General features: G+C 38.3%; 1 long non-coding RNA gene across 1 annotated transcript in view; it reads left to right on the plus strand.

Annotated features, from left to right (window-relative positions):
* The window catches only part of LOC136995352 (uncharacterized), a 30,917-nt gene extending 4,656 nt beyond the window's left edge, over positions 1-26,261 (plus strand). Inside the window, exons 2-3 of the long non-coding RNA XR_010886937.1 lie at positions 1,995-2,160; positions 25,665-26,261. This is a non-coding gene — a long non-coding RNA (uncharacterized lncRNA). The remainder of the gene's footprint in view (positions 1-1,994; positions 2,161-25,664) is intronic.
* The last annotated feature ends 343 nt before the right edge of the window (positions 26,262-26,604 follow it).

Here is a 26,604-nt window from a genome sequence, read left to right on the forward strand (position 1 = left end):
CAAATTTAAACAATTTAAACCAAAGAAGAAAGTGTATTTTCTGAATTTTTAAGAACGTGAAACAGAATGTCTGTATGAGTTTCTCCCTGATTAAGAAGATGGTAAAGAAACGCTTAATTTGCGTTTCAGTAAATAGCTGAGAACCACAAACAGACATTAAAACAAATGCAAAATTCTAGCTAAAAAGTTCTATCTTCAAGCAGAGAAAAGACAAAAATAGTCATGCAAGACAGTGTGGGGCATTGGGAATCTCTTAATTATTTTTGTTGTCAGTAAAAATGCACTTGCTTTGGTTCAGAAATAAATTATTCAGTTTTAAAAATTTCGATAGAAAAATAATAGAAAACATGATACATTTGCATAATAAAAATAATATTTGTAAACAGTAACAATTACTTTTCTTCAGAATATTGCCCTTCATAATTTCAAAACTGTATCCTTTGAAAGCTGAAGGAGGTAGGAGCACTAATCTTTAAGAACTCTTGAGACTGCATTTTAAATTAGACTTTGGTAAAAATTTTGGCTCCCAAATTTCCTTGATTTCCTTAAGTTAATTTACACAAGCGAGTAATCCTTTTGAGGCCAATGTGTAGAAGCTTAAAATTGTTGCCATATTATACATGCGATTGCAATCTTGTTCCAGCCTTTATAAAACTTGCCAATACTCAACACCATGTGCAATTTAACCATCAGAAGCTGTAAATAGCGATTGCTATCGCAGGGCACAGAAGAGATGCTATAGCACAAAGTGCTTACGGAGAATACTTTCACACTATTAATTGACACACTGCATGATTCTTCTTGATGACTACATTTAAAAATAATGAAATAAGTGTATCTTAAACTATTCTTGTCCTAGGAATAAATGCTGCTTATGAGTGTGTTATAATTTGTAAACGCGTGCGCACACACTGCAGTAAATATTAACTAGTGGGGAGAAAGAAGTGGATTAATTGCACTATTGTTTATGTAGAAGGAGGCAAATTCTTAGCCCTGCTCTGTTTCTTTCTGTGCTGCCTGAGCAGTAACAGAGGAGAATATTTTGACAGTAGCTTGATAGTTCTGAATTCTCTTAGCAGAGGAAAGCCTTTCCCTGAAATAAAGACAGTGAAACTAACCCCTCTGCCAAACCGTAAGAGCACGTTAGGAGATCAAAGGAATTTCAAATGATCAAAAAAGGTGGAAAAAGAGAGTTCTGCTCCCCCCCTAGGAAATTATTCTCATCCCATTAGGGACCGTAACGTTAGTTTTTAAAGACTTTGTAACCGTTTCTAATTTATATCAGAAACAAAGTGGGGGAACTTCAGCAGGTTACTTCATCTTCTCCCCACCCACATGTCCCCGCATTAAAAGGACGTGGGGACAGCAGACAGAAGTACAAACCGTAGAGCAAAGGAAAGTGCTTGGCAGCAACTACAAACACCTGGAACCGGCTTCAAAAATCTACAGCATTTATGGTCAAAGCAGAAAAACTGACAAACAGATTAGATTATTAGTGAACGCTATGTAAACGTCTGCTATATTTAAACTAGTAAGAGTTTGAGAGGAAGGATTCAATAGTCCACACTCAATCCAACCCTATTAGGCAACCAGTCTGTTTCTGAATTTAGCCTAATTCTATACAGGGGAAATGGGGCAATCATGTTAAGAACTACATAGTGACTTAAAAATACCTTTGCCTAACATATATTCAGTCTAAACAGTTGACTAGTACAGTCATAATGTACTTACACTGTTACAGCTTCTGAGAAAAAAAACATTTTTTGCCAATAAGAATAATTCGAAAGCATATAAACTTGAAAATAAAAACTAAGAATATGAGAATAGAAATGATAATATGTACGTGAGAAATATGAAAGGGAAATCTTGTAGGATGTGAACCATGGCTCCAAGAAAGGGTTAGGAAATTCAGGGGTTTTAGATATTCTGGTAGTTAAATTGATCTGTGGTTGTCAGAGTATCACTATAGATGTATTACTATTTTTATTTTACAGCTTAACATATATTACACTATTAACATACACATAGAAAGAAAGCAAGAGGGAAGATGATCAGCTGCAGGATCAGGAGGAGCAGCTGTAGAGGTGATTGAAGGCTGATCAAGATAATAAAGTCAAGGAAAACAAGAGCAGATGAAGAGAAAATATAACTTCAAAAGCTGTAAGTAAATCAAAGGAAGTGGTCCATGCAGCAAATTTCATTTCTGTGCTGTTCTGTGTTATGGGTAAACGTGACAAATTGACAACCACTCGGGCCGGGTTGCATAAATTCCAATTTAATAGAATAATTGAGCAAGTCACAAGTAAGCAAAACAGCGCTGGGCGGCCGGGGAGTCTCCTGCTCCACCAACGGCGCGCGCAATCCCCCGCTCACAGTCCCCTTATATGCCTGTAACTTCTGTGGTTGCGCCGGCTGTTGCTGGGGGGGGTCGGGATGAAAGCTGGGGTCTTCCTCTGCGTTGTACGTGGTGCCTTTCAGGTCACGCACATACATTTCACAATACAATATCGTTCTGCTGGCTCAGTACAATCATTGTGATGATAGCCGGTACTTAGCGCCTAGTTTCATGATAAAATCACTTCACGAGTTGATGTAACAAATTATTACCTATCACATTCTGTAAGGCGGGACTTATAAACAGCCTTGTTTTCTGAAGTCCATATTTCTTTCCATATAGATTTAATGCAAACATGCAATAGGGTAGGTGAACAAAGATAACCACTGATTTATGGACATCCCTCTTCAATTTGTCACCTAGCTGCAAACACTGAAGAGACCCTGAGGCTTATAGAAATGAAGTTAACTAGCCTCCAAGTCATTATTCATTTAAATGACTTTGCGGATATCCTATTTGCACTTTCCCCTGCCGCAGGAGAGAAAGATTTCATTATACCTACCAGATAAAAAACAAACATTGTAGAAATGATTTATTTTTTCCTATCTAAGGGATTTATTCATAAGAACTGCTATGTGGTAGCCTGCAGAACAGGCTCTTGCTCTTTTAGCCTCTGTAACTGGGAAACCCATTAAGACCGCATGAGTTGTCAAAGCGTATGGTATGTTACACGCTGTAGGAGCACTGCCCACAGGCACTTGCTTTGAAGGCAGGCCAAAGGCGAACAGTGGCACCAGGAGACCAGCTAAAATGTGGAGAATTCAAGGAGACAGAACATGAAACACAGGTTGTGCAATACTCTTAAATAGGCAAAAAGCCACAGCACGTGGCTAAGGGGTTTCCAAGCTACTCTTTTCTTTTTTTTTCCCCCTCAAACTTTTTGCTTGAGTCAAAGTGGAAAAAAAAATACTGGTGTCATGAGAGATGGTCTCAGTTTTGCTTTGCAGTTCCTATCTCCTCCTTCCTCTCCCTCCAGTTATGCTGAGATAGGCAAGAATAAAAGCACAGAAGTTGGTGTTCTTAAGGGAGGTCAGTAGAAATAAACTTTGGGATTACTTTCAAACATCTTTTCTGAACCAACGGATATAAATCTGGTTCATCCATGACTGCTCCTGCTTTTTCTGCCAGTGTGAGAGCTGGTAGACCAAGGGTTTTACCCACACGCAAAGGCAGCAACATAAGACTGTTTCACTACCAATATGAAGGAAACAGATTTCTAACTAATCCAAATAAATACTACAAAGTGTAGTACCTGGGGCTGGTAGTATAAATGTATGCCTAAACAACAGAAAGGATGGCAATCCTGTCACAATTAATTATTAATAGAAATATTTCTGAGAGGCCATCAACATAATGGCTTATTACAAATCAAATTATGTGGTACTTAACCCATAACCTTATAGCTCCTACTATCATAGCCTTTTACAGTTTTCAGTATTTTATTCTACTCATATGCCTGTAAGATAGGAAAGCATATTTTTTATCTTCACTTTAGTGGAACTGAGAACAAAGACATAGTCAAGTGATTTGTTGACAGCCACATGGGAAGGGCAGTGGTAAAAGGAGAATTTAAAGTCATTTAATCATTTTCTAAATGTATAAGCTTCTCTACACACCCACCCATCCACCCTTTTACCTTAATTTTAAGATGAAGAAAAGGAGAGGACCAGGCTCTAGAAGCATATCAGTAGGGATGGTAGCTGACTTGACAAGGCATTCAACAAAGTGACTGTTTTTCATAGCTACATCTAACCACAAAATGTATTCCCTTGTGTGAATACGTGTGATCATTTGCCTGCCGCTCACTACTTGTCATTATTGATTTAGGCCTGGATCTGGACTCTTAGTTGCAAATCACCAACAACTTTTCAAGCTATCCAGCTGGACATTTTTTTCAATGAAATATTATCTTCCCTATACACAAATATTTAGGATCTCGCTTTCCCTTTCTTAGGGATGTCTCTTCTTGGAGACATCCAGCTCTTCCTCCATGGAAGAATTCTCCATGGAAGAATTCAGTTACCCAAACCAGCTTTTTGCTGAAGCCTCACCACTTCTGAATAAGTGAGAGCAACAATTACCGTGTGGGTTTTGAAGGCCTTACTCCAGTCTCTACTTCCACTAGCGATGTTTTGGACTCTCCTTTGCTTTTGGAATCAGAATATGAGCATTCAACTCATAAAGAAAGTACTAATAAGGTCATGGGAGGTCTCAGATATAAGTGAAGCATTTCAGTTATGTTTTTCAAGCTTCACACACCAAAATAATGGTGCAATAGGACATAAACTCAATTAGATATCTTATTCTTAGAAGCAGAGACAGATGTAGTAATAAAATTAGACAGCATTGTAGCTGCTCAGTGGAGAATGCGGAACCTTTGTGCAAGTGTGAACTATGTGTGACTTGAAACTAGCCTAATCTGCTGTACAAATTAAGCTGTCCATAAATATTCTCAGAAGATGGCTTTAAAAGGAGATTATTTTAAATGTAACTATTGTGTGTATTTCACCTGTGCTTCTTTTTTAAAACTGGAATAAACCTTTTCATCTTCTGATTAGCTAGGAAAGGTAACCATTTGTAGAATACCGATCAGTTAATGATATTTTTTGCCTCAGGAAACCTGTATTCAGTATCTGCAAGTTGGTGCCAGAGCAGCACCTATAGTTTTCTTCTTAATGTAGTGAAATTTCTTTGTACATTACTTGTACTTTTATCCCCTCATCCATCAGTCTGCAGATATTAGCGTAACGACTTCCTTTGATCTTTGGAAATAAAGACATTCCTTCTGGAAAAGTTTCTCAAATATTACAAGGAGCCAAATAAAATATTTTTGCAAAGCAAAGAAGAAGGGGGGAAAAGGCTTTATAATACAACCTATCAGTTAACAAATTCAGTTTATTGCAGATTAAAGGGGAGAGCAAGTTCTAAAAGTGAGGTGCCTTGCAGAGGTTGCCTAGCTAATAGCTTCCTTCTTCATAGCTGTAAAGAAGGGTGTTCCAGGATAAATGGCCTCTTGTGACTTCAGCTATGGCTACAGAGGCTGGGAAGGCAGTAAGTTATACAGGGAGGACTCATGCCATTTACTCCAAACCAAAATCTTAAATTCAGCTTTAAACCAATGGTTGTTCAGAAGAAATCCAAATTCAGAAACCTGCATACAGGCTTAGTTCAGTGCTAGCCAGAAGGAGGGTAGATATGTTTGTTTATAGTACATGTGCAATATAGTAGCTATCAGTGATACTTCAGAGTGTATTTAAAAGCATAATTGATGTTATCTGTTTTCCAGTTGATATTCATATAAAGGTAGATGAATTTGTATTCCTTTCTAGCTGCAGGCCACGAAGATTACAGTCCTTCCAGCTTCGATACCCAAGAAACACACGTGTTCTTACATGCTTAGAAGATCATACAGTTGACATTCTCGTTTAGTATGACTTTTAGAGAAAAATGCAGAGGAAGGCACAGCAAAAGCAAACAGGGATATGGTTTGATTGCAGGAAATTATGTGGAAATTGGCCAAATAAGCAAGCTCTTCCTCTAACTGTCCCTCCTGACCTATGAAATGGCCATCTCAGTAGTGGAAATAAGCCAAATGAGCAAGTTGTTCTTCCCATTTTCCCTTCTGGCTTATGAAAAAAGCTAGTGAGAAGGACCACTGCTTCATGCAAAATAACATACTTAGACTGTAAAATCCACCTACCCCCCCCACACACTTTTTCTGCACTGCAAACCATTTTGTAGCAAACTGCCCAGTTCTTAGTACATGGAAGATCAGCTGCATTTATTGAATCAGCACTAAAGTACAGTTCAGGTCTTCCTGGCAGGAAAGTGTCACTTTGCCCATATTAACACATTGTAATTTTTCCCTACTTTTCCTCCTTTCTTGAATACTTGCCAGTACGCCAAACCAAGTGTCTCTTCTGTTGCAAGCTGTGATTCATAAATATGAGCAAAGCTGATGAATGAATGAGGAGACACCTTAAAAAGGAGAAAGGGAAAAAAAAAGAGAGAGAACATCATTTTCCCTTTAATGGTTATGCAAACTGCCAGGTTCCTGCAGTGGCTCGCTGACATACCAGCTTTCAGCTCAAAGCCTGCTGAAGTTTTGGTCCTGTTTTGGGAACCTCCAGAGCTTTGCAACAGGCACAATATTTTAAGGCATTTCACTAGGCAAACTTCTGCAAATTCTCTTCTAAAGCAGCGTTCGTATTAAAGAAGAAGCACCCATTAAATAACTGATCCAAATAACATGAAGCCCAGTTTTATCTTTTAAATGACTGATTTAAAATTCATAATGCCTATCAGTAATTTACACTGTTTGATTCCCTAACATCTATCAGTAGTTTACGCTGTTTAACAAAAACAAATGCCATTGTTATTTTTCGACAGATAAATATGCCAATCACAGTAGACAAACAGTAGGTACTAAAGCTCTAGGCCTTCTGGGGCTTGAACTTGAAGAAAAAAAATCCTGTCTTCTGATTTCATGTTCAAACATGAGCTATGCGACTTTATAGTTCACAGTGGAGGCCGTCACATATTAATGATAATATTCAGTTTCTATTCCTCAGAGCTTTAGGATGACTTTGGTGTTCATGATGCCTTTATCACCCTTTTATTATTTGTTTGATTTCTTTTTACACCTTCAATAGAAGATATCCTTAGAAATGTGTCTCATTAAGAAAATAAATATGTATTTTTGTTATACATGAAATAAAATACAGCAGCAAACAAGTAGCAATTGTAAAAAAAATTGCTGCTTCATACCAAATATATTTTAATCAATATAAATAATAAAAAGGATACATATAAACAAGATAAGTAAAAAGCTTATTAAAAGAGCAAAACTGATATCACTTAATGAAAGGGGTGCTACAATCAAGCTTCATGGTGAGAGTAATGCAGTTTCAGCTTAGTAAAAATGAATTTATTATTTTGTTAAATCTATTTAGTTTTATATAAGACCAGCTTTTATAGAAAAAAAATGAACACACTTTTCTCAAATTAACATACCTTCCCAATTTACCGGTTACCAATTTACCAATTCCAAAAAGAACTATCTGACTTTTTTAGTGGTAATATTGTAGTTGCCACCTTTTTTGAGCAGGCGTGATACGTTTACTAAAGGGTACAGGTGACTGCAATTTTGAAGTGATTTTCGGACATCTTTTCACATCTTTTCAAGACAGAAATATTTTTTTCCTCCTCTTTCAGATCTATGATGAAAATAATATGCCCATATCACATAGATATCTTTCCAAATAAATTTGATGCCCAGAATACATAGTCCTGGCTGCTGAAAAAAACACCTATGTGAAACACCACTTTTTAAGAAAACGAAAAGAAAAGCAGTTGTACAACCATTTCAGGGGACACACAGATAAAATGAATGTGAAGAACTAAACTCTGCTAGAGGGAGCTCTACTGCTACATATTTACTCAAGTGAACTTTGCAAGAATTTCACCATCTACCTACACAAAAATCAGGATACACTAACATGAACTAGAAATGACATACATATATTGCATGTCACCCCAAACACAACATCTAGGTTACTGATGATCTATAAAACATTAGTTTTTGCTGTGAATGTTATTTTTGATATCAGATTAGAGCCTGCTTTAAACAGCAGTATCTTAAAATGGAGGCACTGTTGTGGATGCAGGAGCATAAATAATGTTTTGCAATAAAGAATAACTTCCTGTCCTATTTTCAAAGCTAAGTGTAGACAAAGAACATGCTATTATCCAAGCTCCTCAGTCGCTAGGACCACTTCCTTATCCACAGTTTGATTTACTGCCTAGGTACTTCTATACTGCCATGACTGTGGCTCGTGTAGACCTACCAGGATCAGCTTTACATCAGCCTGTTCTGGCATTGCTAGGAGTCAGGGCAGGACAAAATTGCCTCGTGCAAAATGGCCCAAATGCAAAACTTGCGTAGAAAAAGAAAATATTCTGGCATTTTACCTGTGCTAAATTTTCTAGCTTATCCAACCCTGTTGCTAGCTTTAAACTAGCTGGCTTCAGTTCTGCTGTCTCAGAGGACTCTATCTTAACATTGCAGTGCTATGTACAGAGACTCCCTCTAAATGAAGCAAAGTACAAAGCTAAGTGTGTGGTGAAAGTATAAGAGTTGCTTTACTAATGCTTTTCTTTGATGAAAACATTTTATTTATCAAGCATTGCAGAGACAGGCTCTCACATTACTGACTTCTGACTGTATCTCATTCCCACGTACATCGTACAGAGCAGATGGTATAGCTCAGTGTAAAAGAAGAAGGAAGAAAAAGCTGACTATTATGAGATATTAATTACCTACTTCAACTTACTGTGAAGCTTACAAGAAAGCTTTAGCATAAGAATTCATTAAATATAAGATAGCAAATGGTTCCAAGAGGAGGTTATTGCCATGAATGAGATGCCATATAAGCAATTATAAAGTAAATAAAACTACAGTGTGGTGGAATGTTTTTCTTCCCTAAGAGGGGAAGATATAGGAATGCTTATTTAGAGCTTATTTAAATAGAGTATTTTTGCAGAGAATTTGTTGTTAAAAAAAGAAATCACAGAAAAAGATCAAAATAGCCAGCTAAAACAATGGCCTCTTGAGTCTGAGCATCTTAACAGATGGTTTCTATTAAACTTCTGTTGCTTCTTCAAGAAGAATTGCTTTAATGTCTACTACAGCTTTATTATTATTATTATTTTGAGAACATACCTACAGCATTTTAGACATATAATATAAGGGCCAAACTATGCCAAATATCTGACAGAAGCAATTCTAACAGGCTTAACTTCTGCTCTTTCTTCAGCTGCTGATTCAGGTCACGTTTCCATTTACTTTCTGCTACTGTTGGAATTGATGAACGATTCTGTTCAACAGGAGGCCCTTTCAGCACAGTTCAGTTGCTTTTCAGTATTTTCTCTTGCTTTTCTTCATCAACAGCACATTAGAAGCAAAAGTTCTTAAAAAGAATTGGTTTCTTTGGCTTTAAAAAAAAGCACAACTGTTCAGGACTTAAAAGAAGGTATCCAGCAATCCTTATGGAAATTTGTGACATAGAATTTGGTCCCAAACCCAGACAAGAAAACTCTCATGACTTTCAAACTTTTGTAAGCGTAACAGCTAACTATGCAACATATTTATCTTGTGTTTTCATAGGAAATGTATTCCAAAATGACCCAGTGATATAAGACAGTATCAGTACATTGTATCCCAGGACAATACACCATTTCTTTTTCTAAAATCAACATTATCCAAAAGCAAAAACACTTAGACATATGAGCGATTTTGTTATCTCCAACAGAATAGTGGGAAAAAACGTTTAGCACTTAAAGCGCTATTTTATTTTCCATATTCTGCTGTTAGAGCAAAAGTAACAAGAATAACAAGAGTTCTGAGCACCCTGAGTGAGGTATATCCTGTATTAGCAGGAATAAACGGCGTGTAAACTTCCCCAAGGTGTACTTGATAGGATATTCTCTGCCTCCCGATGATTTTTCATATCTTTCAGATTCAGAATTAGGAAACATTATGGTGATTTGTTATTCTCTTCAGGGGATTTTGTATCCATAAACCAATGAATTATACTTATCCCTATGGCCATTTTGTTAACCTGTGACAGCTCTAAGACCTGATTTTTCAAAACGGCCCTAAATTTCAAGTGTTTATGGAACAGGTGGGTACATTTTGGCAAATATCTCTCTCAATTTAATAGCCAGTAAACAACCAGAAGGAACTTTTAAAAGCTTATCTCATGATATAGTAAATAGTAATTTTAAATAAATAGTCAGAGCACAGTTCCGCAGAGAGCGCAAAATTTGCTACAAAAACCCCCCACCTTTTTCTCTAATGATCTCACCAAATCTAATCTAATCAAAAGCAAATATAATGAGCTCACCAAATGTCTGCCTCCAAAAACACCATGATCACTGTTATCATTACCTTTTCTGGTAATGACAGCATTACATACTGCATCACGATGCTCATGCAGAAGGAACCCAAATTAAGTTTTATTAGCAAATATTATTCTGGTTGTCCCAACCTTAGGGTTATGCAATCAAGATCAGAGACAAAATTTTGCTAATACAGTACAAGCTTATTTTCATGAGCCGCCCACTGGAGGGAGGCGAGACATTTTGCTAGAGAGGTCAGGTGCTCACGCTCTGCAAGCACCATCTCCGCATTGCCATCTTTTTGTTTTCCTTGGCATTTATGCTTTCCCTCTATCTCCTCCTAATCTTGTTTCTCTCCCCCTCCAGCTACGAGTGGTGGCTCAGCCACTGCTTAGCAAGGCTGTACTCAGCTGAGCTGTTTCCACATTTCACCTTTGCATTCCCTGGAAATGAGCTGGAGCATCTCCATCACAGTGCCCAGCACCATGATGATTAAAGAAAGCATTTAAGAACGGGTTCTGCCAACGGCGCGCATTTGATACCCTTTAGCGTGGGCAGAGGTGTGCTCTCTGCTTGCACTACCCATGGCTGCAATGTGGGCATGCATTCGCTAGCAAGCAGAAATCAGATGCAGCCTGCATGAAAACCTAAGAGCAGACAGAAGCTTATAACTGCATGTGAAGCTGGAACACTAGAGCACGTGGCAATAAGAGATGTTTGACTTTTTTTTGTTGTAGAGATATGACAAAATTAGTGGGATACTGTAATAGATGTTTTATTACAGAAGTGCAGGTTCGTGTGGCATCACAGCACTGAACACTAGCACAGTAAGATCACAGTGAATATCTTCTAAAAGTGCCCACAATATAAATAAGTACAACAGTCTGGAGGAAAGAAAGAATACCAAAAACTAGCTTTGTGATAAGGAGAGCATACTTGAAAGATAGAGCTAAAAAACCCACAATATGGCATCAAAAATTCAGTAAATACAATCACTCAGCTCAGCAAGGAGGCTTCTTAAAAATATCTCAGAAGGAATGCATAACTTCAAGCACAGGGTGAAAAAAAAAGCCAAACAGTATCTTTAAAAAAATCATGGAAATCCCACCCTATCAAGAAAACACAACAGAAAATACATTCTGCCAAGGACAATGCAAGACTGAAATTTTGGAAACTATCAGGTCTAAGAAAATTTTAAAAGATTCTTTAAAGCAAAAAATTAACTAATATCAGCATCAGAAAGCCAGGGGACTAAAACAGAAAATTACATTGCCAATAGTTATAAATAAAATAACAGGTATTATGCACACCATTGGAAATCTGTATTAGCCTGGCAGAAAAGATTGTTTTGTGTCTGTATAACCATGTAAATAGTAGAATGTTTCATTAGCTTCAATAGCTGATGGATCAAGCACTAATTTTGCCTATCAGAAAGCCCAGGCAATCCATGGGAGAAAAATTAGGAAAGTAATACTGCAGGAAAGAGACAAAATAGTTTTATTAACCAAAAAAGATCAACAAAAAAAAAGCAAGATATAGTCAAGACTGAGACTATAAACAAGATTACTTGTATGCACACATTGCATTTCCATACTTCTAAATACTTGGGCACCTAGTAAGAGTCTGATGGCTTCTGAAGAAGTTTGTGGGTTTTTTTTTACAGTGGGTTAACTACAGTCAGATATACTGAACCAGTATATATCTTATCTCAGTGTCCCATTAATTAAATTTCAGTTCTGGAAGATTTTTCTCCTCCCTTTCCCGTGAGAACATCATTCATTTCATTCACTGCTACTGCCTAAGAGCTAGTTTTGCATTATTTCTCACCACAGTTGTCTCAAAATTGTAGTTCTCAGGTTTATGAAAGCAAGTGACAAGAATGGGTTATAATATGCTCTTAGATCAGCCACTTTCACATATTAACATACAAGTGAATTCTGGTATTTGCAGTGTCCTTTCAAAACCAACCAAAGTAAGAGAACCATGGTTTGTTTTTTTTGTTTTGGGTTTGGTTTTTTTTTCACATCTTATTTGTTTCAAAAGGAATGCTTGCTTAAATCAGATATGAAGTTATTTTACTTTGGAGAGTATTATTTCAATTGCCCTTACCAAAGTAGGTCTGCTTTACACGGTGTTTTTGCTTCTTGTTTGATGACAATGAATTTTGACATTAATCACCTTTAGGTGATGTGAACTGGCGCTGATATATGAAAAAGATTCAGTTTTCATTTAACCGATACCCATATAAAGTCCCAAGAGTCAGCAGTGAACATGAAGTGTATGTTTGCATGCTGAGGAGAGGCCCACCAAGAAGTTTTTTATTTTTCCGAGTACGAACTGAGGATTCCAGCCGTGGGGTGCCAGAAGCAGTCCAGATGTATGGCTCTACCGCATTCAAAGATGTTTGTGGGAATTGCCATTTTTCCCCTTCAGTCAATTACTATAACAAGTTATTGACTTTGTGCCAAAAAAGATAGAGTGAACTCAATGTCCAGTTTTGTTCTGGGTGTACAGTATTTGAAGCTTGTCTTAGACACAGTGCAACAAAAACAAGGATACTAGGAAAAATTTAAAATCTGATGAGATCATGAATACTCTCCCCCAGGCACACCCCCAAATACAATACTTTCAATAGGTTCAGTAAGTGACTGTGAAAAGTGCCTGGACCCTACATACCATACTGATACACACACACACACACACACAGAGCATCCTCCACAACACTGCAGTCGAGAGGAAGGAACGGGATCTTTTACCTTTGAGCATGTAAGGGAATTTTCAATAGGTCGAGAGGATCTATGGATTATGGGCATGAGGGTGAGGGAGACCGAGGGACACCGAGGTCATAGGCTTGCAATGCAGCTCCCAGGAGGCTGCGAGAGCAGAGAGCCACGCTCTGCGTTCCTCTGATTCACGGAGGAATTTGGGAACACTGCCCGAGCGTATGGACAAACCCAAAGGCCCTCGGTGAAAGGCACGTCCATATTGCACGTAGATACGCCTGCATGCAAACACCACATCTGGGTTCCCCCTCCTCAACTGATAAATGTGTTGGATAATTAATAAGGATGTCTTGAGGCTTCCTGGGAGTAATGAGAGGGAAAATATCAGGCAAGAAATTGAAAGATAAGGCTGGAAAGGGAGAAGAGTCAGATGGAGATTTATCTTTGACAAAGAGAAGAGGGCTCCCTGGGTAGTATAAGACATGAGCAGGAAGGAAAACACAGAAAAAAACCAACAGTCCTTGTAGGAAAAGCATGAGAAAAATTCTAATAATGACTGTAACAAGCAGACCCAATATGAGAAGATGCCAAACAAATGAGAGGCAAGGACAATGCACTAGAACCAGAATTTGCTCCAAAAAGGTACAGGTGTAACAAAAAAGATAGAAGCTGGAAAGGATGCTTAATGGGAAACCCTCTCATGCAGTGGTGGAAGTGTCTGCAGGCAACCCCATCGAACTGCAGGCAGAAAGGGCTGGAGAACCCCTGAGTGTTAAACTAGAAAACTTATGTCAAAGGACTAGGCCCATTAATCTCACTGGAGGCATGGCACAGACAGGACAGTGATCGTTTATTTGTGACCCAGACAAGAGGCACACCGGGGATCCTGCCAAGCCTGCCAGGATTTCCCCAGTAAAGATGACAATTTATGATAGCTGAATTGGAGCTCCTTTTATGAAAAACAAAAATTCGGTATGGATTTCGCATATACTGATTAGCATCTTCACAAAACACTCCAGCAACCCCGGCTAGGATGTTTAATTAGGAAAAACCCTTCATTTGAAAAGATTTTGCTTCCAGTTTCTCGTGAATAAAGCAGTGAACATTAGCTTGACTACTTAAGGTTCTCTCAGCTGCCACAGTAGCCATCTTCTGAGAGAAGATTGGTTGAAGGAACCAAGAAACTTAAAGAGACACAAGTTTAAAAAAAAAAAGGAAAAAAAAGGAAAACCCAGACCCTAAACTTTGTATTACATCTGGAAACGAACTGGAAGGGCAAAAGTTTGCTTTCTCTGAAAACATTTTTAAGAGCCCCTGTAACCCTACCAGCTGAACATGGGGGCAGAGACTCCAGTTACAAACCCTCCTAATAAAAGGCAGAACTCCCTCAGCTCTTCTGACTAGTTTTTACAAGGGTATCTTTTCTTCTGCGTAATTTAATTTGCTGTGAACTTACCTGCATACATGCCCTGAACAAGAGAGACAAGGTGTCTCTTGGTATTGCACCTAGTGAAATGAAAATGTAAAGCTGAGTGATAGACACAACTGTGTTGGTTTTTTTTAATCACCCTCACCCATTGCTTTGAAAACAGGAGTAAAAGACACAGAAGATTGTTCTTTAGCAATAAATAAGTAGAAAGATCTACTCCAAGCTGGATTTGTCTCTGTCATGAAGGGCTATAGTTATAACCCCCTTAGTTCAGATAATAACAGTAACTTGTGGAGCTAATCTGATTTTCAGAATGGATTCTCATTTATTGTTAGGTGGCAACCAAACATTAAAGATCAATGAGGTTTTATGCCATACAGAACCATAACACATGAGAATAACCAGGATTTAGATTTTTTTTGCTCTGACTGCATCTGCTGTCCCAGAAGGAACATTTGATAGCAAGTTGGTAATTAGAAAATTTATCAGTGCAAAAAGAAATGAGGTCTTAAGCTAGATTTCACCAGTTCTAAGTACAAAGAAAGTGGTATTTTGCTCTCCCCCCCAACAATTTCATTGATCAAAAGCAACTTGTGTTTTTGACACATATCTCAGTTTGAAACTCCCCCAATGCTTCTAGAGTCTCACCAAGAGATACTGTTGACCAAAACTCAAGCCAAAAAAAATTTGTCCTTTCTGAAGCCAGCCTTTTTCTTTGCAAGCCAAAACTCAAGTCTGAGTTTTAGTGAGTTTATCCAAGTATAACAAAAATTCCTCATCATGAAACACTCAGCCAGCCCCCAAAGTAGACAATTACTTGGAACTAGTCACTGACTGAGATGTTACAGATGTCACGGAAAAAAAAGCTCATATGTTTTTTCTTGAACAGTCATGGCATAAAACAGTCTTTACCAGTGTCTTTGTCCCTGACACTCTAGTTATCTCCTGTGATACTTACTTTAGGACATTGCTATGCTAAGTCTTGAAAAGGATCGCCAGACAGCATCGCACCGGTAGCTGAGAACACATCGGTTTAACAATGATTTAATAGGCTGCAAAACAACTCTTCTTCAGAGCTATTTATAGCCAGTCTGGATCAGCAACCAGTCTAGACTATAACAAGGAAATCCTTAACCATAATGACTCAGGGTGATTTCTAACCTGAATTCATACAGAATGTGGATTCTGTATACCGCTCTTCCGCTATATCCCAAGCAGTGTCAAGAGGAAGATCCAGAGCATGACCCACTAAACATGCAGGGTCCATAATGACCTTCATTAGCTCCTTTGTTGCTACTTACTGAAACCATGACGTTTTGAGCCTTTTCTGAGGAGTCAGTGTTCATACAGGTACTAAAGTTGCCCAGGACAATAAGTTTCCTTGCTCTCAATCCAGGAGAGGTATTCCATTTAGCTAAATGCCTGAAATCATTTTATATAATTATTTAATTTAGTATGAAATATTACTATCTAATTAAAAAATTGAAAAACCCTTTAAAAATGCCCTTCTGCAATCTACTGAAGCAAGGAAAGTTTTATCAGTCATTTCATTTGGCAAGGCTTTCAGCCATAGTGCATGCCATGCAACCAGAGACATGAAACTGAGCAGTTCTACAAATGGCACCATAAGTTACGAGCAAAATATTATGGCTATTTGATGACAATTCTTGCCAGGCTGAGGACATCTCACAGTTAACAGTGTAGGTAAAACAGCAAGCAATTACGGTAGTGAAATCAGTGTATCTATAACATGCTACTGGATAACAAGTGATATCTGTGTCTAACAGTAGTGCAAACATTAATGCTCAGAAACTGTAGCTTATATTATATTAAACCAGTGGACGACTACTTCCAATCAAACACCCTAATGTTAGCTAAGATACCATGCACGCAGAGACCAACCAGAATTAATACACTCTGCTGGGCTTAGCAGCTTGGCCTTGACATCAGCAGTTCCTTGCAGGAGTCCAGCAGGAAAAGCGGCAGCAGCAGCAGCTCAAAAAGCAGCAAAGATTTCAGTGCAACCTGTTTTTGGCATATCTTTACGCAGGTCAGCCTAATGGCCAAGAGGGCATGACTCAGCCAGACATTAACATGTATAAATTTGAATTTTGTTGTTGTAAGAGGACTACTGAAGCGTGTTACTTTTACTGTGTGCAAAAAAGATGTGGAAGTGCAATAATCACCCAAAATCTTAATTTGTTTTTATAGACAAATTAGGCTGTATAGAAAAAATGGCATTCTCTTTGGACCTACAGAGTGATCACAGGGTTATGATTAACTGTTGTGGAGGGTATGTATGAAAGTTAGCCATAAAGAGGGATCCCATGTGCAACACAGAACTGAGGGCTGGCCAGGCTGAGTTTTGTTTTTTCACATCTCTGTTTTTTGAATTTCTTTTTATTAAGGAAACATGATGTAGGTAGACAGGGAAAGCAAGTTGCACCTTTAATTATGGATTCTTATCTGCTGGGGAACAGGTGGACTTCATATTCATATTTTTATTTTATTTCTAATTCTGCAACAGAAAATATTTTCTTTATACAACTAAAATATTGTTATGAAACTGACTGGCTCAAGAGAAAGAATTTTTTTTAACAGTAGATGGTCCATAACATTTTCAACCTCATCAAATACTATACATTCTTTTTTTTTTAAGCACGTATATTGAAAAGCACTCTAGTTTTAAAGACATTTGAAAAGAAGAAAGGCTGAAAACTGAATTACAGTGAAGTAACAATAAACATTATAACAGAGACTCTAGGTTACACTTAGTTCTCTGTTAGAGTTACAGCTAAATGCAGCATTTGGCCTAATGAGGTTAAATTTGAGACCAGCTAACAGTGAATTTTATCCTGGATATGTGCATTTAACTGTTCAGAACTTCTCAGATTTGACCACATCATGCCCTTTTTTTTCCCTACTGATGTTGCCTGAATGATACTGGAAATCCTGTTGATTCCAATGACTATTAGATCAGACCCTGACAACAGAAGGCCCTCAGTTTACTTAAGAAATATCTGTTGCTGTAGTATCCTTAAGGAGTTTAGATTAAAAATTCACTGTATTCTCTATTATCTTATTCACAAAGTTTTCTGTAATAATCAACTTTGGGGCTGCAACTTTCCATTCTTCACACTGTCCAGAAAAATGAAGTATGTTTATTTTTTGAGTAATTCAGCAAAACTCCTGTAGTTGCTAAACTAGAGAGAAATATATTTATTTCTCATTTTAATTTAGTAAGGTAAAGAAGATATATGCAAACAAAGTGAACCTTATACCATCCTCTGGGTGGCACAGCAAACCCAACTTAATCTTGAAGCTTATTCTCATCCAGGGGTTTAGCTTTATATGTAGAGAAATAACACAACATGAATCTAGATACATGTTAAGCCTCTCCACCTGCTGTTGAATCATGTCGTCATGATTGTCATGTTATCAAGCTCACTGTAAGTGAATGTGACTCAAGAAAGGAACTCTACATTCCAGTAGAGAAGATGAGAATGTCTTACCATGCTATAGACTTTGATCAGGCTTTTAAAAAATCAATGCACAACTTGCTTATAACAGTACTTCAGACTTAAAAAGCAATTGCCTGAAGGCTCTAGCTGCAGGGTTGGGGCCTCAGAAAGTGACAGAGAAACGCTAATAGGTTTGCTGCTGCTATTTTACTGTTTTTTGTTTTTGTTTTTTTACTGTTTTTTTTACCATTCAAAATTGATTTAACAAGGCAGCATCTACCTCTGCTTACCCATTGATGTCTGTGTCTTAAAATAAAAACATTTTTAACAAATATTGCAAATATGACCAAAGTTGTGGACAGGTCCAGGAAAGATGCAAGGACCTTAAGATACCCTTAGACCTACAATTTTTAGAGATCCCCTGGATTGAGATTTTTTGCAAGAAGAGTATTTGCAAGGAAGATACAGATTCAGTGATCACTTTGTTTGTAGTAAGCAAGAATAGGTTTCTATAGCCCAAAAAGCAGAGGACTAGGAGAGTCATGATGCAGCAAGAAGATTATGAAGTTCCGCAGACTTGGAACATTAGAGAAATTCTGCTTCCATCTTTGACATCATAGTTTCCAGTTCCATTCTGTTATGCCCTCTAGCCATCCTGCCTTTTCTCTTAAATTCAGCTTCAGCTTCTTTCCTGAAAGGTAAAATATTGAGTCAGTTTTGGGTTAAGCCTCTCTTGCCTTCCCTTTCAACTCTATCTTTGCTGCATAGTGGTACCACTTTTTCTTTGTGGGCTTCTTACTTTCATGACTAAAGAAACTTTATCATTGAATTCAAATTTCTCTGCAAGGAGATCTTCCAATTCTGTTTTTGGCTCCAAATAAAGATGTAAATTCTAGACTATGCTACACGTGAAACCACTTTATTTGTTCAAGGGTAAATACCCTTGATGAAGGATTGCAAGCAAATACTCATTTATGATTATATTTCTTATATTTTATGAAGATTTTTAAAAGTTATAGGGTGGCCTTATTTGCACAGAGAAGAATGCTGCAAAATGCTGAATATTTTTCCGAAGAGTAACACAATCTTCCTTTAACGTAAGTGGAAGGTAAAAGATAAAGTTGCTCAGTCAACAAACAATATCCTTGGCCATCATTATTCATTTTACAAGCACATAAAAGAGCCAAGGTTCCTGCTTTGTGATGACCCAGAGCTGACAGTGAGCTGGGTCACAAAATCTGAAAATGAAGGAAAAAAAAAATTCAGAACTATTGAAAAAAATGTGATTCAAACCTGGTAAGCAAATTCTACCTCATTCCTTTCATTTATCACTGATGAAAGTGATCTCATTCCCTTAGTGCTCACTGCTGAGGTCCTCTTAATAACGGTTGATGGCAGCAGGTCAAAAAAGAAATAGCTGCTGACAGATCTGCCAGCTGCAGGTCATTTTCACAGCAAAGATGAGGCTTTCATATCTAAAAAACATCCAGTGATTGTGCCAGGAGAAGGAGTGGGCACGAAATTCAAACAAGTTCATAAATAGTAGTTGAAGTGCAGGAAAGACTGTGGTCATGATCCTCCATAATAGAAATTTCAATTTTAAAAAGTTGTTTATAAGGAGAGAGTCGAATATAGACTGAGAATGCAAGGTAGCTGTAAGCCTGAAGATGCAGAGATGGCAGTGATAGAAACCTGAGTCCAAAGGTTCCTGGGGCTTTATTCTTGGAGTATCAATAGTCGTGCTACCTATGGCCATTTTATATATCAACAAAAACCTGAAATTCTCTGACCAGTTCTGCTGATACATAAAAAGCTGTTCTATTCTTTAAGAGCTTCCAACACATCATGAATATTTCAGTACTAATCCCTCAGATCAAATAAGTTGTTCATATACATATTTTAACCGTGAACAACTCAGGAACTGTAATTATTATTTAGCCTAGGCTATGAAAGTTTAATTTAGATTTAAATGCAGTTTCAATCATCCTTGCTGACTTTTTAAATCTGTTTGAAAATGTAATTTGATATAGCACTACAGTCAAAACAAATAAATTTTTCTGCATTTTTCAGATATGTGCTATTTATCCATAGGCTCTTTCTTCATTTTGTAAACCAGCTTGTATTTTGAGGCACCTATGCTTAAAAGTGTCCATTCAAAATTCCTTCTAGAAATGCATTCTTCAGACAAGACCACTAGCAGGATGTGACTGTCTTCTGGGAAAAAACAGACAGATTTTCTGGTGTTTTTTTGAACAATCATCCTTTTAACATCAATAGCAATTTAGATTGAGTAATAATCACAATATTTGACCCAACGTGTCTTGCTAGTTGCTTTTTCAAAAAATGGAAACCACAAGAGTGAGGCAGGTAACGGCAGATTTACCCTTACTGCAGTACACTGCACTTGCATGCAGGGCTAGGATTTTCGGAGAATATTGATGTCTTGTCCAAGCAAGAAACTCTCTTGGTCAACCTCAAGGAAAAGGTAAGCATTCGAATAGTAAGGAAAAGCTGGCGACAGGGATGATCTAATAGAAGAGTTCATCGGGGAAGCTCAGGCAGTTGTTTTCCAAACCAACACCCTTCTGCAGTTTGGACACAAGCACTAATGGATATTTTCTAAATTAACTGCAAGCATCTAAAGCTGTGTGGGCTAAAGTACAGCTCACAAAATTTGCCAAAGCCAAGGTCAGCGGAGGCTCCCAAAAAAACTAGATGAAATTTTGTTTTCAGGTCCCAGTAGGTTTGTAAGGCTAGAAAAGTTTTCTTTTTGATTTTTTTCTTAAAAGCTAATGAGCACTTCAAAGACAGAAACCTGTTTATTCCCATTGGCAACCAATAATCGCAATGAAATAGATATGTGTTTTCCATTGGGGTTTATACCATTTGCTCCAGCATTTATATTACTGGCTTGTACAAAGGAAAGAAATAGTAGCTTGAGCTCATAATATGTCAGGCAAAATATCAAGAAGATTAGGCCACATGGTAGAGCAAACTCTGATGGAAAACATACATTTACTGCAAAGAAATAGTTATGCTAGAAATCTAAGAAATTTTACTGCAAAACAGTGCCTGCCTTGTATTGTGCTCTCTCTTACTCCCTCTCTCTCTATAAGATTTTCTTAGCGGGAAGCTGGGCTTTAACAGAAAGGGTCTGAATAGCAGCGTACTTGAAAAAAAGATCTAGAGAGCCAGTATATGAACAGGAAAGGAGAAAGACAGAAGCAGAGCAAATCTAAACCAATTTTTATTAATAAAAATATGTATCCTTCTCTGGTGTCATCAGACAATGACTGCCACAAATACTAAGCGAGCTACAGATGTTAAAGACAACCATCAAACGTCCTTTACAATGTTTACAATATTTATTATTATGACCTCATTTGAGATTCAGTCTAATACTAATTATGCTCTGCAGCTGTTAGTCCACTGACAGCCTCCTCACTTTCAGTGGGAATAGGGAAAACATTCCCGCTCTAGCATGTCCGTGAAAAACAAGCTGCGCCATCAGCCGAACTGTTCCCCCCAACACTGCAGGGCTGCAGGCTTCCTCTGCCCTGCTTGGCCCGTAGGCGAAAAAGAAAACCCAAAGGGCTGCTGAGCAGCCCAGCATCCACCCAACCTAAAGTCTTAACGACTTGAACGTTTGCTTTGGATCTTGGTTGTTCAAAGTTTGCAACTTTGATCATAGCGGTTACTAATGCTTTGACCGGTATGTCTTCCAGTTTTCCTGTACTAGACTGAAGTGCCTTTTTCTGCCCTAAAACTAAGAAAGATCCCTAGTCATTCTGCCTTTCAGACTGCATGGAAATGAAACTCAAAGTAGGACAGCAGTCCTTTTGCAGACTTCACTGCCTGAATTCACTCTGTAATTCTAGCAAACCGTATGTCGGATCATTTGCCACATAGTTATATTGGTGAAATATTTACTGATTTTTGAAGATGCTACCAAAAGCGTTGACCCTGTTATGCATCTTTGACTTAACTTCTTTGACTTTAGACTCTTCTGACCAAGAAGAGCCTCAACAAAACACAAACGTCCCCATAACATTTAAGATGTGGCCAACCACTGACATTTTAAAATTGAACAATGCCTCAACAAATATCTGTACTCTCTTGTCAGTTCCTGAGCTCTTCCAACTTTCTGCTGGCTCTGGCCATCACAGCAGCCTTTTCCCTTCTCCACACCATTGCCCTACAGCCACACAAGACTGTTTCTGTCCCACAGCTCCCCTTAACCCAAAAATCATTCCCTCGCAGCCATTCTCCCCACCCAGGTCATGTCACATCTTCCTCAGCACTTATTACTCAAATACAGCTATAAGGGGGTGGGAGTATGAAGGGAACCTCTATTAAGGTATGGCACTGGAAGAGTGAGACTGTGGTGAAGAGACAGCGTGGATAGTAAAAACTTGGTGCATATATTGAAAAGATCTCCATAAGTACAGATATTTGTGTGCAGGATTTCAAGATAGTTGTGCTCTCATTCATGCCTGCCAAAAACCAGGGCTGAAAAGATGTTCAAAAACAGAAAAAGAGAAGACCTGTTGCAAAACAGCTCTGCTTTTTTCTTCTTTTGGAACTGAAAAAACATGTAAAACATGCTGTTTTGAAAAGAAAACAATACATTTAAGGTTAATTTCAAACATATATAAACTTTTTTACAAGATGTGTGTAGAAAATGGAAATGATTAATGACAGTCATTGTGTTGCTTTATTGGTTAGTAAGATTTACTGGACAAGCTAATTTTTCTGACGTGAGTGAAATAAACATCAGCATAGCCTTATACATCCATTTCAACATTTACTGTATGCTAAACATTTATTTCTGTTCTACTGCAAAACAAAATAGAATTATCACTTACAATGCTGGACGCCACGCTAAACCACAAACCATTTCCCTTCACAATAAATCTGCACTTTTTGCTTTATGCTCCTCTCAGAAAAATTCATAGGATAAATCCTGTTCTACTGACCTGTTTCATTGTGCTGACTCATATCATGTCGCAAGCAAGCACACGATTTGGCAGATGTTTGGGGTAAAGAAACTGTAGACTCTGTAATTATTTAGAGCTGCCAAGAGAATGGAGAACAATGGTGGGTGTAAATACATAGCTCTATAATAAACCTCAAGACTTTCAAGCCCATGTTAGTAAGTAAGCATGTCCATCAGCCTAAAATTCAGAAAGGGTTAGCTTGCAATAACAGCCAGTAGGTTTGTTTATGGGACCATTCCCAAGTCCAGTGAAGTTAACAGCAATCTTTTATTTTACAGCTCTTGCTGCATCTTCACGATAATTGTATTGCTTTCTGTATTCATGCTGCAGTAGTTCTTTGCATTTTCAACTGTTGTTCAAGCACTAACTGATTAAACTTTCCATCATCTGTAGGGGGTATGTGCTTCCATGGGCATCCCTCTCTCAGTAACATCAGGTTCAAGCTTTTTACACTTACACAGCATTTGGGTCTTCAGGCCCCGAAGGTCCCAGAGCTCCCACCTTGCAACCCCACGTCCCTTGCAAGCAGAGTGAACTTAAGCCTAGTTCAAGCTGCCCACAAATTCTTGTGGGAGGGCTTCAGGGACCTTCCGGGAAGAAGGCTGGACCTCCTTGTCTGCCACTAACCCTCTATGGGATACCACCACAAGAAGGAAACAGAGGCTGCTGGCCCCACCCTTGTGGTGGAAGGGCCGACCAGCGTGGCACGTGGTCCCTCCCGTGCCCTCCCACAGCCTTGTCCCTCTCTAATCACCTTCTGCTGTCTTTTGTGCCAGCCTTCTCTCTGTGCTTATGTATTCGCTCATTCGCCAGTTTTTTGGAGATAGCTCAGAACCTGCCCCACATTATATCCAATCTCAGCTGGTCTTACCCTCTTCACGCTTTAGCTGCAAGACCAGACCTGGGACTTTCTGTGAGATGCCCTCCCATTTAAAAACAAATTAGCACTAGCCATGCTTATGGCTCTTTATTTCAGCTCAACGCGAGGAGGAGACTGATGTTTGGTAGCACAAACGTGCACGAGGAGTCTATTACAAGCAGCCCTCGGTAGTCACTCCAGTTTTAAACAGGCTGCAGATTGAGCCTGCCGCAGCGGAGACAGCACATGCAACTCTTTAGTGGCAATAGCTGTGGGTTGGACGGACATTTACAGATGAGTAAATTCAAACCATTTGGTGTGTTCTGAATGGCACGGGACACCCGTTCAGGAAAGAGACAGACTTCCCCCAGTCCCTGGCAGGGAAGCAATTAAATAAACTAGACAAAGGTGGCCATATTGTTCAGGAGTCAGACAAAACGCACATGTGTTTCCCTTTTGTCCAAGTCTGGCCAGAGAAAATTATCTTTAAATGGAATTAAACATGACAGTAGCTGTATTATTTTTTTAAGAATGATGCTTTAGACAAAGCCTACATGATTCTGAACAAAAATCCGTCTAATCGTGATTAGCTCTTATACCTTTCTAAAATTCCTGAATTTTATCTTTCTGAGAAAGTCAAACCCCTGGGTGGGTCTTCAAGTTTTTTTTCTCCAAATTTCAGGATTTGTGTTCACTCAGCTGCAGAGCAGCAACAATGTCATGTGACATGTGAAAAGCAAGAACACTCGAAGTTTAAAACACTTGCTCTTAAATATTCAATTACTCATGAAGAAATAAAGCAAACTTGTTTCACAAGCACAGATATAATCTGAAGAAGTGACAGCGTGATCAGTATATTAAAAAAAACTTTGTGTGTGTGTATATATATGTATATATATATAAAAAAGACACACATATAAAAAGATATTAACTTACTATGTTATACCCTGAAAAAGTTTCCTTGCTTTTTAATACTGATTTATTTGTCTCATAAGGCTTTTGTCAAGCTGTTGGGGTTTTTTTGTTTTTTTGTTTTTAAGTTTCTACAGGACTGTCAAGAGGAACATACAACACAGATGCTTATCACAATTGCAACAAGTGAAAACATAATTTCTGCAGTATTTATAACCAAGTTACATCTCATAAAAGAGCCACATGGAGTGGAAACAACTGAGAAGACAAGTTTCCCATGGAAACTGAGAGGCCAGAAAATGAAGCTTCTTAAGAAAGAAGCTCTTACTCTGGGAATAGCCATATCTCATAAGGAAGAAGACACGAGCACATATTGTGGTTCCCCAGCTGCCAAGAGAGAGGAGCACAAACCAATATAGTCCAGGCTGTCCTAGAGAGAGCACTAGCAAAACCCAATAGTAGTAGAGTTGAATTTTTGAAAGTCAGATTTTTATGGGACACAAAACCAAATATGTCTTCCTGAATGTATGGGACATCCAGACTCTAAGAAGCAATAAAAATAATGTACAATATTCAAGGTCACTGCTAACAGCTGTAGGGAAACTCCTGTTCTGAGGAAAAGCATTTACCGACAGTTTATAAGGGTTATTGTGGACACAGCTCTGTAGTTGCATTGCACTTATGACTTTCAATCTCTGAGGAGCAAAAATAACACATCATGTTATGTGCTGTAAGGCAAGGTGTTTGAAAGGGAAGAGCTGCATGAAGTGCCTCAGATACTTTTGGTATATCTGCTGTGTCTTACATAGTGACATGGATCCGTGGCTCCTTCAGCTGTCACCAGTACTGCTTTGGCTGGGGACCTCTAAGGGACCTGTGCACTGTGGTGGGGCCATGCCCTCATGAGTCTCAACTCACTGTCACTGTGGTTTAAGACCTTCTCATGCAAAACAACAGGCTCACATTGCCCCTTCTCTTTCTTCTTGCAGGATGCTGGCATGGTATGACCTCACTCTCTTCAGCTGCTGTCTGCCAAATTCGGGGGAGCCTACTGCAAGCTGTTTTCCCCTGTGAGAAAATGTAGTCTCTTCTCGGTATGGGGAAGTCCTTCAGATCCTGTATGACATCGATTATTTTGTTTGGCTCTTTTTGTTGCTTTGTACTCCTACAAATCTTCATTTCATCTGGCATTACTTTTCAATAGTACAGGCTCACTTTATCCAGTTTTCTATTAAATATGACAGTTGTACTTGATTGATGCCAAAATATAATTTGATAGTGCTAAATATGAATGACTCCACATGCTTTTTCTAAAGGTGCTTTATTGCCCAGACAGTTTTCCAGTTGGTCTGGGGCAAGTGGTTATATATCTATGCCCAAATTTCACTACCTGAACTCCTGCTCACTGAGCATTATATAGTGCTGTTATGCTAGATATACCATGACTATAAAAAAAAAAAAAAAGAAGTGCAAAATCACCTCTGTTTCCTAGGAAAATTATCATGGGGAAATGAGATTGGTAGCCTTCAGGGACACTCCAGGGACTGTAGGTTTACTTCAGTATGTTTTCCACCCACCCCCAATCAATAAACCAGTTTTTGTCTACTTTGCACTGGGACTAGTCCATTTTACTCAGACTGCTAAGACAGACTATTTTGGTTGAGTTTTCATTTATGATATATGCAGGAAATTACAACAGCATCTTCTAATTATTTTGCCAAATATTAATTACAGATATTGTAATAATCTCTCTCTGTCCCTTTTTTTGTCATCTTCTTGCATCCATTATTTGTAGGTACAGAATAAGGTAATCTCTAATAACCTAATACAAGATTTTGAAGATCTGCATCATCCAGCATCTTGATTCCAGTACCTTTGCATTTACATATGATAAGGCTCCACACAGAGTAATATTAGCATCTGAAGTGT

The sequence above is a fragment of the Apteryx mantelli genome, chromosome Z (genome assembly GCF_036417845.1).
Source record: "Apteryx mantelli isolate bAptMan1 chromosome Z, bAptMan1.hap1, whole genome shotgun sequence".
In the NCBI taxonomy this organism is placed as follows: Eukaryota; Metazoa; Chordata; class Aves; order Apterygiformes; family Apterygidae; genus Apteryx; species Apteryx mantelli.